The following is a 14,667-nucleotide window of genomic DNA, read 5'->3' on the forward strand; positions in this document are numbered from 1 at the left end:
CGACACGGGCATTTGCATTACCTTGGGGTGACTTATATCAGAGAAACGGGAAACAGGTCTTTTATCTTTTTTCTCAGGTTAGTTTTCAGCTGGATCAGTTTCTGATTTAGCTCAACAAACACGAACATGGAGACTGGTGCTAGCAAGGAGTGAAAGCTAGAACTAGTATCCTGGCTTTTAAAAGAAGAGATGGGGGGAATAAATCTCATATAGAGGATCAAGTTACCTTAAGGTTATTCTGATATTGCAGCCTTAGAAACTACTGTGTAACATGGAATGCAGGATGCAAGGGGAAAGGGAAGCAGTCAGTGCTGGCCTGAGATCCCACTGAAACTAAGAATAAACTTCTCAGGGAAATATTTTAAAGTAGATCTTTCCCCTTTAAGACACTTGAGTGGATTAAAAAGATTTTCACAAAAACTTTCAGCATTAATGCATTAATTCATTAGCACTGGAAGTTGAAATGTCTTGATAAAACATGCCACAGAAATGTGATGATTTCTATTTTGCAGCTTTGAGACCTATATGTTTAATGAAGCTCAGTGCTTCAGCCTGAAGATGTTGCTTAAGCTGACTACCTTTTAAACAACGGAACAAAGTCATAGTCACAGAACTGAACTGAAGTCCTTGTGGCAGAACTGGCATTTCTCAGAAAACATATTTGTCAAAAAGGAAAGGACATTGACAATGCATTAGCCAAATCTTAGCATGGGAAGCAGAAAGAACTAGGAATGTCATCATTTAGTCATTCACATCCTCAACAGTTTGCATACAGTGGTGGATCTCGTGCTTGGAGTCCCAAAACAAGACTGTTTCTTTGGCCAAATGTTGACTGAATTTAAAAACACCAGCAAGAAGAAAAGCTGAAAAATGAATGTAAACATGTATATGTTCCCTGCAACCACTGCTACAGGAGTGTTATTTAAAGGAGAGATGCGTGCGCTACTGTCACAGTTAATAAGCTGAGACTTAGTGGAAAGGTGCTGAAGAAAACAGAAAAGAGTTGCAGGTTTTTGTGGGAACAATAAAACCTGCTCAATTCAATCTTTACAGGTATTCCTTTAAAGGTCAACACTTTCTTTAGGTTTCCTGATGGAAGAATTGACTCAGGCATAAAGATAACTTAAAGTGTATATTGGTGAGTACAGGGATCTATCCATCATTCTTTTACAGAAGACTGGATGCAAGTCTTAACCCATGATGGTAAGCGGTTGCATTTTAGAGTAAAAACCTTACCGATGGCATCCTGTGTTTTACCCCCATACATCTTTTCCTTATATACTTGTGCTTATGTTGAGCTGATATTAAAACCTATTTAGATGTGTGAAGGCCTAGGGCAATCACAGCAAGCAGCAGCTCTGAATGCTGACAGCCAAAGAGGAATCAGGTGCAAGACAGACTTGAAACTCTTGCGCTGCAGGCTAGGCAAGACTGTGTGTGTGATGGAAAGGGTACAATGGGTCTCATGGGAGGAGAGAGACCCATTCAGCATAAGCAGCAGAGGAGGCTGCTTGCTTACACTCAACGCTGGAGTCCGTGGAAGGAGCTTTATGCAAATATGACACACGTTGGCTGCGCAGAGCTGACATGCTGCGAAAAGTAAAAGAAGTATAAGCTTGTCTTGGCTTCTCAGATGGTCCAGCAACAGAAGATCCAATGCAGGCAGAGCATTCACTCTCAAAGGGTTTTAAAGACCACAGCCTTTTTTTCTGACAGTTTTCAGATTTTAGCATCTTTTTGCTAATGAAGTTGGAATCAGTACTCATCTCGGCAAATCCCATGCAGAAAGAAGTTCCTAAACCACTAGGAATAATGTGCTGACATCTAATGTAAACCTGTTGTGTCATATGGCACAAGTACTGTGCTGAATCCAAAATATGATACATTTCTGCAAGACCCGGCAGCTCTGAATCATTGCTGGCAACTGAGTTCAACAGATTAATTCTTTTAGTAGAACTAGAAAGAACGAGGCAATGAGAAAAGAAAGCAAACAGCTTCATATAGTGCAAGGAGAGCTATTGCCTTGATGTAGAGGCTGTGGCCTCAACCCTGTGGAGGTACCCTGCTGGGGTGATGCTCAACAGCTATGTCCCTCCTGTTCTCCAGGCTAGAAGAATCCACTACAGTTACTCCATGCATCAAGTCTTGACTTTTGTTCATTTTGTTTTCAAAAATGTTGAGCCAGAGATTTCAAGGGTCCCCTTACACTGGGAAGCTGCACAGGCACAACTAGGACTCCTGTTTGGATGGGCTGCAAGGACTATGAAAGACAGCTCCGTTTTTGTGACCTCAATGTGAACCGCATTTCTGCTTGAAATGTTGTCAGCCTCAATTCTACATAACTTACAGCAGGTTTGCAAGGTTTGCTTTATGAAAAGAAAAACAAAAGAGATTATGCTGGCCACTCATGTGTGAGAATCAAAGTCCGCAACATTTTATTTTACAAGCACCAACTGCTTCAAGTGTTGAGTGAAAATTAATAATTCCAACCAAAAGAATTACTGAGCCTGCATGCTGGTACACCACCAGCATTATAATAACTACACCTATAAACTGCAGGATTTGTAAAGCTTATCTGCCATAGTATGTAAACACAAATGTAGACTAGATGCTTCGCTCCTCCCCCTTTGTCTATATACGGGGTTCATTATATTAAGGCTGTATCTCCTACCACGCATCATGATCACTTGATACTACATGATACCATGGGGAATCTGAAAGCCACAGCATATCCTAGCAGATTGACTCTGTCTGGGAAACACAGCCCATAGAAAATAACATGTTCCCAGTGTCTGAACTCCAGCATGCACTGTGACATGGAAATGTTTACATCAGATAGCTTGGTTCTAAATTTGAAGATTTCTTAGTATTGGTACCTTGAAATTTTTTATGCAAAGCAGACACTTTTTGTACAAATGCTATGTTTCACTGAAAAAAAAAAAGGTGCTTCCAGAGAGATAAACCAGAAACAACACACTCAATCAAGCAGTCAGTACTTGTAACCAATATGAGGCCTTGAAAAATCAGAAATACTCAAACAATATGTATCCTGGAATGACCACTTATATTTCATTTCTCTCTTGCATATACCTGATGGGTTTTCTATAATGGCCCACTATGCTAGCTGTAAAGTTTTGTTCATTCTTGGGTGCAACGAGGAAATCTACATATCATTGGTTGGCGCGGCCGGAGAGCAGAAACGCAAGAGGTGGGGCTGGCCTCCATGCCCCACAGTGGGTGGGAACACTGCCCTTCCTGTCACAGCGGCTCTGGTACTGCTGGTGGGGCCCTGAAAGGTGCCAGCTGGATAGCGAGATAAATTAATTGGGATTTTGCAATGTGGCAGTGCAAAAAAAAGTCAAATGCGTAGTTGGAGATACCCAGAAGCAGCTGAAAATTGTACATCAGCAAGATGAAGGATTATCTGTGAAAAAGATTTGTTCTTATTCAGAGAAAATTTGAGATTCTTGAAAGAAATACTGTATGCGTGTATGGCCTGTGACATGCAACTCATCAGAAAAGATGGTCTCAATCCTATGACTAGATGGAACAACAAAATGTAGCAGAAAGATGTACATGTACTGTGGGTGACACAAAGGCTTTACAATATGCAAGGGAGCATGGTAATGGAATAAATAAATATCTACAGAACATGCCCCTGGGCTTGTGGCTCAGTGGTTACAAAATAGACTGTTGAGGCCAATACCTGAAAGAGACCATGTGCAAATATTGATGGGAACTGTCCTGAAGCATAATGAGGGATCTCACTGGTGCTAACAGAATTAAATGAAGCTATCAAGGAAAAGCAGCATCTGAAGGGTGAAATGTAGAATATAGGACATAAACAAGATTCTGTATCAGAAATAGTGTGGCCAGCAGGAGTAGGGAGGTGATCGTGCCCCTGCACTCGGCGCTGGTGAGGCCGCACCTCGAATACTGTGTTCAGTTTTGGGCCCCTCACTACAAGAAAGACACTGAGGTGCTGGAGCGTGTCCAGAGAAGGGCGACGAAGCTGGTGAGGGGTCTGGAGCACAAGTCTTATGAGGAGCGGCTGAGGGAACTGGGGTTGTTCAGTCTCCAGAAGAGGAGGCTGAGGGGAGACCTCATCGCTCTCTACAACTACCTGAAAGGAGGTTGCAGAGAGGTGGGTGTTGGTCTCTTCTCCCAAGTGACTAGCGATGGGACAAGAGGAAATGGCCTCAAGTTGTGCCAGGGGAGGTTCAGACTGGATATAAGGAAAAAATTCTTTACTGAGAGAGTGGTGAGACACTGGAATAAGCTGCCCAGGGAAGTGGTGGAGTCACCCTCACTGGAGGTGTTCAAGGAATGTGTGGACGTGGCATTGTGGGACATGGTTTAATGGGCATAGTGGTGTTGGTTGATGGTTGGACTTGATGATCTTACAGGTCTTTTCCAACCTTAGTGATTCTGTGATTCTGTGAAGATAGGGATGAGGAGGATCATGAGAGATCAATGCTGTTTTAGCAAAATAAATGGCTTTTAAATTTGGCCAGGCCTACCTAAAACTACAGAGAGAACAAAAAGCCTTGATTCTGTGAGGATGACCCAGTGAACAGTGAAGTAAGCTATACCCCAATTAGTGCAACAAACTCATTGTGGTTTCTTACAGACATGTGAAATATCGCTTGCCATTCCCTCTCTCACCTCCCATCCCCTGTGTTTGGCTGGCTAAGAGGCACCATGAACATGTACGAGGGGCTGGTCTGCTGAGGCCAATTGGCCAGCAGCCACCAGCTTTTGGGGTGAACATGGGCCTGGGTCACGGCTTCTGCCTTCCCCTAAGGTTGGCTGTCTCCTTCACCTGCTGAGTAGCCTCTTCCAAAGCTCGTGGAAACCCAAGTGTCTGAGACCTTTGCTTCTCTTCACTGAAGCTGGACAGTAGCTAAAGAAGTATTGGTCCTGACAGAAGGACTGGGCAGACAGCAAGGCTATGAAAGCCCTATTCTATCAGCAAAACAGGACAAAAGGATATGTTGCAACAGAAAAGCAAGAGTGTACAAGCTATACACCTTTTGCATAAACTTGGGACTACAGCTCACAACTTCCAGAACAGCAAATGACCTTTCCTGTTTCGAGTTTTGGCTACTCTGCTGGGCTCTTCTTTCAATTTTTTCCTTTCTTTTTTTCCCTGCTAGTGTAATTTCTTATTTTAGATTTCAGTAGACACCTCACAAAAGGCACTCTGCAAAGGTTATGATAGCTCAAACATGTATTGCACCACTGGGTTAGGAGCTGCTTAAATCCTAAGTACATACAGAAAACTGAACATTGCAACCTAGATAATATAAATCAGCATAGCACAGACCTGCAGGGGTCCATCATCAGCTGATGAGTCAGTCCTGCCTTTTTCAGACGTTTCCTTGTAATATTCAGAGATCTTAAACTACAACACTGAGGAAAAACTCCAACTTGGGGTCAAGTACAATGCTGGTGGAAATGGGTGTAATAAGTCCATGGACTGCACACAACATTCACCAGCTGTGAATTTGGCCTGCTAAGTGGAAATTATCCACAGTACTCAGCAGTGTCTGTTTCCTACAGGCTCTTTAGTTCTTTCATTTGTCTCTCTTTTCTCAGGAGAGACTCTAGTTTTTCTCAGCATTCCCTTCTTTTGCACTGGGAACTGAAGAACTTTGAAGTCTGCCTCCTAAAACACTGATAATCATTCTCAATTAAAATGAATAATGAATTTTTAATTTGCCATTTACCCTTAGGATCCAGTTGAGTAGCTAAGAGCTCATCTCAGCTTATATCCTAAGTTGAGCTCTCGCAGGGATCCACTTTGAATTAATGCTGCAATAACACCACAGCTTTGGCTGACTGCTGTAAGCATGCATATCAGTTCATACAACTATCAAAACTCCAGCTAGACATTCTAAATAAAAACTCTGTTCTAGGACCCAAATAATGCAAAGCCAGTATCAGGTCAACACTCTTCTGTACCCTAATTCAAGGTTATTATGACTGCAAAACGAAAAGTTTTGCAAACTGGTTTCATTACACATTTTACCTCAATAAATTCTTAGACAGTACTAGAGGCAGTGACACAGGGAATAAAGCAAAAGTATGTCTTGTGATTGCTGTTAAACATGAATAATGGGTCCCAATTTTTTTAAATGAACTGGCTGAAAAGTCTTAACTTTTTTCACAGAAAAGCAGGAACACTTTTTCCTAAAAGTTGTTGCAAAAAGCTCATCCCAGTTTTCATCTGTCCCTGGCATTCTCAATGTCATAATGCACAAAAGATTTCCCTTTCAAAAACTGTTAAGGATAGACTAGCAAGTTTCATAATACCCATTTGTTTAATAAATTTGTAACACTACACAATATGCAGCCTAGGAAGAAGATATAAAACATTAAAACACTCATATGAGACTAGAAGCGCTTGAATTTAGTTCAGGAATAACCCTCCCTTGTGGTCAAGTTATTGAATGCTTACTGTCAGAAACAGATTGCACATTGAGGCAATGTTATGTGTGTGAATTCTGTATTTCCTCTCTCTCCCTTTGAAATAAATCAGTTTTTCATTTGCCTTTCAAAAAATGTTAATAAATTACAAGAAATGACAATACAATTGAATGAAGTCCTAATCTGGAGAAACCTAGAGGATGGACCCAGAATTCTATTAAATCCTAGAGGATCTTTATAAATGCTTAAAGGTCTCCACTTAATAATACTTTTCCTGGGTCTCAGCCAATTTAGTAAAAACTGTATATTTTGTACTAATTAGAAATCATTTAGCTGGCAGCAAATGCACTAACCAAGGAAATAGCTAGAGCTTACGGGACATGGACTCTACAGGCACCGTATAATTATCACAAATTTATTGAGATGAGCTGTTTCCTAACTTCTACCACCATAGCTTACACGAAGAGATCTTTATATTAAAATTGAGACTGTTCCAAAACAAAAATGTGGTTTCATTTATTACAATTAAGCAAACATTGCTTGGAGTGGACACTGTTCACTATGAAACCTAGAAGTACGCATGAAACAATTGGAATATTAAGGGGTTTAAACTAGGGTTGGAAGGGATTGCCCTGTCATAGTCTGCAAAAGGCTGGGAGAGGTTAGACATACATTTTAGCACTTCTTTCACTGTCACAGGCTCACAATTAGCTTTTTATAAAGATTTTAAGCAATTTAGGTATAGAAATGCTTTAAAAAGTAATGACAAAACATTTAACGATGGTTCTATTTTCCTGTAGTGTGGCAACTGAGCTGGATCAAAGTGGTGTCAGTGTGTTCTGTCAGAAAGTGAATCAATTTGGTTATCATAAGCAATGCCAGAGATTTCACTGATCAAGAGAAAAAATGCCCATACAGTCAAAAAGAAAAACAAGACAGTGCTCCATGCCTTAATATCTTGCTTTAACTATTCCAGTTTACACATGACTTTCATCCCTGCAAGACTACTGCACTATAAAAACTGTGTTCTGATAATTTCAGCACTTTCTGAGCCTGTGTCTGCAGGCTGCATTTTTCCACTAAACACGTCCATGTACCTTTCCCACGTGTTTCACACCAACTTTTCCTCATATTTTTCCACTCTTGTATAAAAGAATTGTCACTGTTCTGTGAAATAAAGTATCAAAACTGAATGGACTGAAGAAAGACATCATTACCTATAGAGCTGGGAACAGCATCACAAACAGCATAACAAGCAGAATTACATTATTCTCAGGAATTCACTACAATGAAGTAGTGAAAAGCATGAAGTGAGAAATGAAATATGCCAGACAGAAGGCACTCAGTGTGAAAAAGTGAACTCTGGCCTTGGGAAGTCAAACTTAAGATATTGCATGTGTACTGGAAAAGAAAAAAAATTGTAAAACCAAGCTTCTGTTGGCTTCTTTGTGCCTGAGAATTAAAGAACAATTGAACATTGTCTAGGACGACAAAGAAATACAGTGCGGACCCCAGACGAAGCTCTCAGAAGGCACAAGGTAAGTATGTATGTTGTCACTGCTGACTGCCCAGAAACAACATCACAGAATCACAGAATCACTACGGTTGGAAAAGACCTGTAAGATCATCAAGTCCAACCTGGGGAAAAAAAAAAAAAAAAACACACCACAACACAAAAAAACAACAAAAAACAAAAAAAACCCCCACAAACAACCCACGCAAGCCAACCACCACACAACAACAACAAGGCACAACACACCAAAAACCAACCCACCCAACACCACACAGCACCATGTCCATCAAGCTACATCCCACAATGCCACATCCACACGCTCCTTGAATACCTCCAGGGAGGGTGACTCTACCACCTCCCTGGGCAGCCTATTCCAATGTTTCACTACTCTCTCGGTAAAGAACTTTTTCCTAATATCCAGCCTGAACCTCCCCTGGCGCAACTTGAGGCCATTTCCTCTAGTCCTGTCACTAGTCACTTGGGAGAAGAGACCAACACCCACCTCTCTGCAACCTCCTTTCAGGTAGTTGTAGAGAGTGATAAGGTCTCCCCTCAGCCTCCTCTTCTGCAGACTGAACAACCCCAGCTCCCTCAGCCGCTCCTCATAAGACTTGTGCTCCAGACCCCTCACCAGCTTTGTTGCCCTTCTCTGGACACGCTCCAGCACCTCAATGTCTTTCTTGTAGTGAGGGGCCCAAAACTGAACACAGGATTCGAGGTGCGGCCTCACCAGCGCCGAGTACAGAGGCATGATCACCTCCCTGCTCCTGCTGGCCACACCATTTCTGATACAAGCCAGGATGCCGTTGGCCTTCTTGGCCACCTGGGCACACTGCTGGCTCATATTCAGCCGGGTGTCGATCAACACCCCCAGGTCCTTTTCTGCGGGGGAGCTTTCCAGCCACTCGTCCCCAAGCCTGTAGCGTTGCCTGGGGTTGTTGTGGCCAAAGTGTAGAACCTGGCACTTGGCCTTATTGAACTTCATCCGGTTGGTCTCAGCCCATCGATCCAGCCTGTCCAGATCCCTCTGCAGAGCCTTCCTACCCTCAAGCAGATCAACACTCCCTCCCAACTTGGTGTCGTCTGCAAACTTGCTGAGGGTGCACTCTATCCCCTCATCCAGATCATCAATGAAGACATTAAACAAGACCGGTCCCAAAACTGAGCCCTGGGGGACTCCGCTTGTGACCGGCCGCCAGCTGGATTTCACTCCATTCACTACAACTCTCTGGGCTCGGCCATCCAGCCAGTTTTTTACCCAGCGAAGAGTGTACCTGTCTAAACCACGGGCCGCCAGCTTCTCTAGGAGAATACTGTGGGGAACAGTGTCAAAGGCTTTGCTGAAGTCCAGGTAGACAACATCAACAGCCTTCCCCTCATCCACTAGGTGGGTCACCTGGTCATAGAAGGAGATCAGGTTGGTCAAGCAGGACCTGCCTTTCATGAACCCGTGCTGGCTTGGCCTGATCCCTTGGTTATCCTGCACGTGTCCCGTGAGCACCCTCAAGATGAGCCTCTCCATAACCTTCCCCGGCACCGAGGTCAGGCTGACAGGCCTGTAGTTCCCCGGATCCTCCTTCCGACCCTTCTTGTAGATGGGTGTCACGTTGGCAAGCCTCCAGTCATCCGGGACCTCCCCCGTTGACCAGGACTGTTGATAAATGATGGAGAGTGGCTTGGCAAGCTCCTCCACCAGCTCCCTCAGCACCCTTGGGTGGATGCCATCAGGCCCCATAGACTTATGAGTGTCCAGGTGGCATAGCAGGTCGTTAACTGCTTCCTCCTGGATCATGGGGAGCCTATTTTGCTCTCCATCCCTGTCATCCAGCTCAGGGAGACGGATACCCTGAGGATACCTGGTGTGGCTGTTAAAGACTGAGGCGAAGAAGGCATTAAGTACCTCAGCCTTTTCCTCATCCTTCGTGACAATGTTCCCCGCCGCATCCAGTAGAGGATGGAGATCCTCCTTGGCCCCCTTTTTGTTGTTAATGTATTTATAGAAGCTTTTTTTGTTGTCCCTCACGACCGTGGCCAGGTTGAGCTCTAGCTGGGCTTTCGCCTTCCTAATTCCCTCCCTGCATGACCTAACGAGGTCCTTGTATTCTTCTTCACTTGCCTGCCCCTTTTTCCAGAGGTGGTAAGTTCTCTTTTTTTCCCCGAGCCTCAGCATAAGCTCCTTGTTCAGCCAGGCCGGCCGTCTTCCCCGCCGGCTCTTCTTACGGCACAGGGGCACTGCCTGCTCCTGCGCCTTCAAGATTTCCTTCTTGAAGAAGGTCCAGCCTTCCTGGGCCCCTTTGCCCTTCAGGACCGTCTCCCAAGGGACCCTCCCGACCAGTGTCCTGAACAGGGCAAAGTCTGCCCTCCGGAAGTCCATGGTAGCGGTATTGCTCACCCGCCTCCTTACTTGGCTAAAAATTGCAAACTCTATCATTTCATGGTCGCTAAGCCCCAGACGGCCTCCGACCTTCACTTCTCCCACCAGACCCTCTCTGTTCGTAAACAGTAGGTCAAGCAGGGCACCTTCCCTTGTAGGCTCGCTTACCAGCTGCGTCAGGAAGTTATCTTCCACACACTCGAGGAACCTCCGGGACTGTTTCCTCTTAGCTGTGTTGTACTTCCAGCAGACATCCGGTAAGTTGAAGTCCCCCACAAGAGCAAGGGCTTGCGACTGTGAGACTTCTGCCAGTCGCTTGTAGAATGCTTCATCAGCTTCTACGCCCTGGTCGGGTGGTCTATAACAGACCCCCAGCAGGATATCCGGCTTGTTGGCCTTCCCCCTCATCCTTGCCCATAAGCATTCAACCCTGTCGTGACAATCATCCAGCTCTATACAATCAAAGCACTCCTTGACGTACAGAGCCACCCCACCGCCTCTCCTTCCTTGTCTGTCCCTCCTGAAGAGCTTATAGCCCTCCATCGCAGCGCTCCAGCCATGCGAGTCGTCCCACCATGTTTCTGTGATGGCGACCACGTCATAGCTGCCCCGCCGCACGATGGCTTCCAGCTCCTCCTGTTTGCCGCCCATGCTGCGTGCATTGGAGTAGATGCACTTGAGCTGGGCTATCGGTCTTGCCCCCGACAATGGCACGTCACCCCTAGGCTCACCTCTGGGTAGCCTGGCTTCATCCCCTTCCCCCTTCGAGTCTAGTTTAAAGCCCTCCTGATGAGGTTTGCCAACTTACGGGCAAGGATTCTTTTCCCCCTTGGGGACATATACATATACATATACAAACATTAAAGACAGGGAGCATTGACACTGAGAGACAGGGGTTGCTCAGGTGAGGAAGTAAGCAACATATCACTACTAATTCAGACCACACCAATTTTTGCAGATAGTATGGCACTTCCATATACTACAGTGATTCCTAAATCATCACTGCCTGCCCTCTTGATTCTCATGTGTGATCTCTTGATTCTCTATGTTTGCCGTCTCATGGGTTGTGTGTGAGACACAAACCCACAAGACAACATCCTTCACATGTCCCAGGCCCTTTAGGCTCTGGCACCTGCTTTGGCCTTCTCTTTTTGAGGGTTTCTTGCAGAAAGCCAGTTACCTTTTCTTCTGCTATTGACATTGCTGCTCTGAAGCGTACGATAGGGAATCGGCCTATTCGTACACCTGGCAGCAACAGCATGCCTCAGTGCTCGTTGTAACATTAGCTTTACATTGATCTTTTTGCGCGATTTCTAATCTGACAACATTCACAGCACAGTGCTGTTCCTGAGAAGATTGTCATGATATATGGTAATATATGGGATGTATGACATGGTATTTTACATATTTTGACTGCCTCAAATGGTTGCTTTCTAACTACTTTTTGGTTTCTCTATAGAATGAACATGTTTTATCAAGTTTGGTTACGCAAGAAAATATTCATATCTTTTGAGAAAAGGAGGAATTTTATATACTTGATTTAATGGATTAGAAATGTAGCCACTTTAAAGAACCATATTACCATGTTTTAGAAATGTAAGTTGTAGGTAATGTTGGTTTTGATACTGTTTAATGCATCTTTTTCATTCATTTGTAAAACAAGCTGAAAAGTAAGTAAAACAGAACAAATGATCACAAAATGTTCCCCATCCTCAATCTCAGTTAAAAGAAGATGTCACTAATTTTATTAATTTAATTGCTTAATCCGGCTGCTTATATTGTTCAAATAGTCATAACCACAGTTAAGATAGGACCTCATTGTCTTGGGTGCTGCAGAAAAACACGGTCAGTAGAAAATTTTCACTTCTTGAAAACATGCACCGTATGCCAGAAGTAATTAAACTTTACCACTGTGTGAACAGAACTCTTGATTGTATTCCCACTTGCAACAATTATCCCCATACTAAACATAAAGGACAATATTTAAAATGGCGTTTTCTGTACCATCTATAGTACATGGTTTGTAGTGTGATCAAACCCCAGCTAGGAATGCTGCCAATAGCCATCATTGGTAAAATTATTGTGACATTACTAGTTGGCCTGCATTTGATGTATTAATTGACTTAACTGAAAGAGAAGTCAAATTGCTTTCAGAAATAGCCAAAAAGCTTTGTAATTTGCAGGAAAACCCAGTCTGAGGTATACTTTTAGGCTATCTACTGCAATTTCAAATAGTTTTAGGTTAATTGCTTCACTGTATAAATTTGAACTAGACTTAGTAAAAAGGCACATTGCATTGTGCTTATTGAACTGCTATAATTTGTGTTAAGTGTAGTCGAGTGGGACAGCCAGAACCAACATGCGACTGATCCAAAGCCCACTGCAGTTACTGTGAGGCAGTGGATGCTTGGTGATTTGAAAATCACAGGATGAAAAAACTGGTGCTTGAATATAATACCTTCTAGGAAACAGTCTTTATTTTCTAAATCTACATCACGAGTTACAACACAATGTCTGCCCTCCCTAAGTTCTTCTTACATCAGTAAGTGCTAAAATATGGACTTAGTAAAAGATAACAACATAATCAGCTATTTATGAACATTTGGATCATTTAACCTACTGAGCTGGGCAACATAAACTCATTAAAGCCTTTAGGTAAATCTGTAATTAGACTGGTTTTGGTCTAAATTTGCAAATAAAGAAAGATTACTAATTTGGAAGTGGGAAAAGATAGGACTAGAAAATTTTTAAAACTTTCAAAAATATTACATTTTCCCCAACATTTCTGCCAAATTATTTATTGGTTTTATTGGTTAAATTTATTTCTAAATATATGCTTAAAAAAATCAGAATTCTACAGTTCTAGAAAAACACTCTTCACTCCAGCATCAGTTCAGCTAGAACGCTTCAACATCATAATGCTCTAATTTATTCCTTCACTTTTCTGTCCATTTTTTATGAAGCTGAAGTATTTCCTTACTGAGCAATGCTGACAAATGAGTTTTAAAGCTTGCCATTCTCTGTTCTTTTGTTGAGTGTACAAACCGGCAAAAAAAATAGTTAAAAAAAATAGCAGAAGTTCTAAGTTTTGTCATATGAACTGAAATGAGTACAGAACTGAAATATTAATTTATTCTGATTGTCACTTTAAATAGGTAATGACGGTAAGATACAGAGCCCTAAGGGTATCTGCAGACATGCACGTGCTGCACATTTTTAATTGCTCACTAGATGGCAACATTGCTCTGCTGAAATACAGCTGTAAGGCTGTAGACACCTGCCCTGCAAAATTTGACTATCACCTTGGTAGGAGGGATATTAAACTATGGCTTAGAAAAAGAGGTGAAGAAACATTGCACAGGACTACAGTCACAAAACCATTATTTCTGCTTCACTGAGTGGTGGACAGTGGCCTTGTAAAGGGAACATCAACACAGGCATTGTTAATATCACCTTAAGTATGGGTTTTATTCAGAGTTCAACAGCAAGGCACACCATACTTTTTAAGACATCAGTCTGGTGCTAGTATGCACATTGCATATGCAACATACAGTGCTGTGGACATCCATGAACAGTATAGGCTACCTCCAAATAGCACTGATGTTGAAGAAAAGCCATGTATATATACATAAACAACACCTTTTTCTGTAATTATAGAGGTTGAGCTATGTGACCTCCTGTACGCTCTAGCGGTGCCTTATTGACTACCTAAATACACACAGCTATAGGGCACTTTTCAACTTGACCTGGAGTGAATCCTTAACCAATCTGTTTTCTCCACAACATTGCTTGCTACTAATTTTTTCTCATCTTTCAGAAATCATAAGCTGGTAAGTTCAACTGCAGTCAAGGCAGGGAAGCCTTTCCATTAACTTTTACAGACCAAGATCTGAGCCACATATTTTGTGAGGAAAATGCAATGCTCAGCTCAGTGACAGATAATATTATGCACATATATTTAAACAAGATGTTTTTTAAATTGACCAAGTCTGAAAATAAGCCTTTAATACCTGCTAATTTAAAATCACACTTGGGAGAAAGCATTGCTGTCCCTCTGTGGGGCTACCAGGGTCAGGAAATGGAGTTCCCTTCTCCCTCTAGGATTTCCCACATACCAGCTGACCTCTGCCACTCTATCTGTGAGAAGAAAGCCGTTCTGCAAATGACCAAATTCTCGCTTTTGACACCATGAGCAGATTTCACCCCACGGTTTGAGCTCCCACTGCAGCATGAGGAATTTCTGCCTTCCCAGATGTGCAGATGGCACGGTGGTCAGGGAGAAACAGGACCATGCCGCAGGGTCCCTGGCAGCATGTACCCTCAGGCCATGAGTGCCTCTTGTCCTGGCAAC

General features: G+C 43.0%; 1 protein-coding gene across 1 annotated transcript in view; it reads right to left on the reverse strand.

Annotated features, from left to right (window-relative positions):
- Positions 1 to 14,667, reverse strand: part of RORB (RAR related orphan receptor B) — a 40,803-nt gene that overhangs the window by 11,131 nt on the left and 15,005 nt on the right. The gene's annotated exons all lie outside the window — the stretch shown is intronic.

Source organism: Gavia stellata, chromosome Z, assembly GCF_030936135.1.
Source record: "Gavia stellata isolate bGavSte3 chromosome Z, bGavSte3.hap2, whole genome shotgun sequence".
Classification (NCBI taxonomy): domain Eukaryota; kingdom Metazoa; phylum Chordata; class Aves; order Gaviiformes; family Gaviidae; genus Gavia; species Gavia stellata.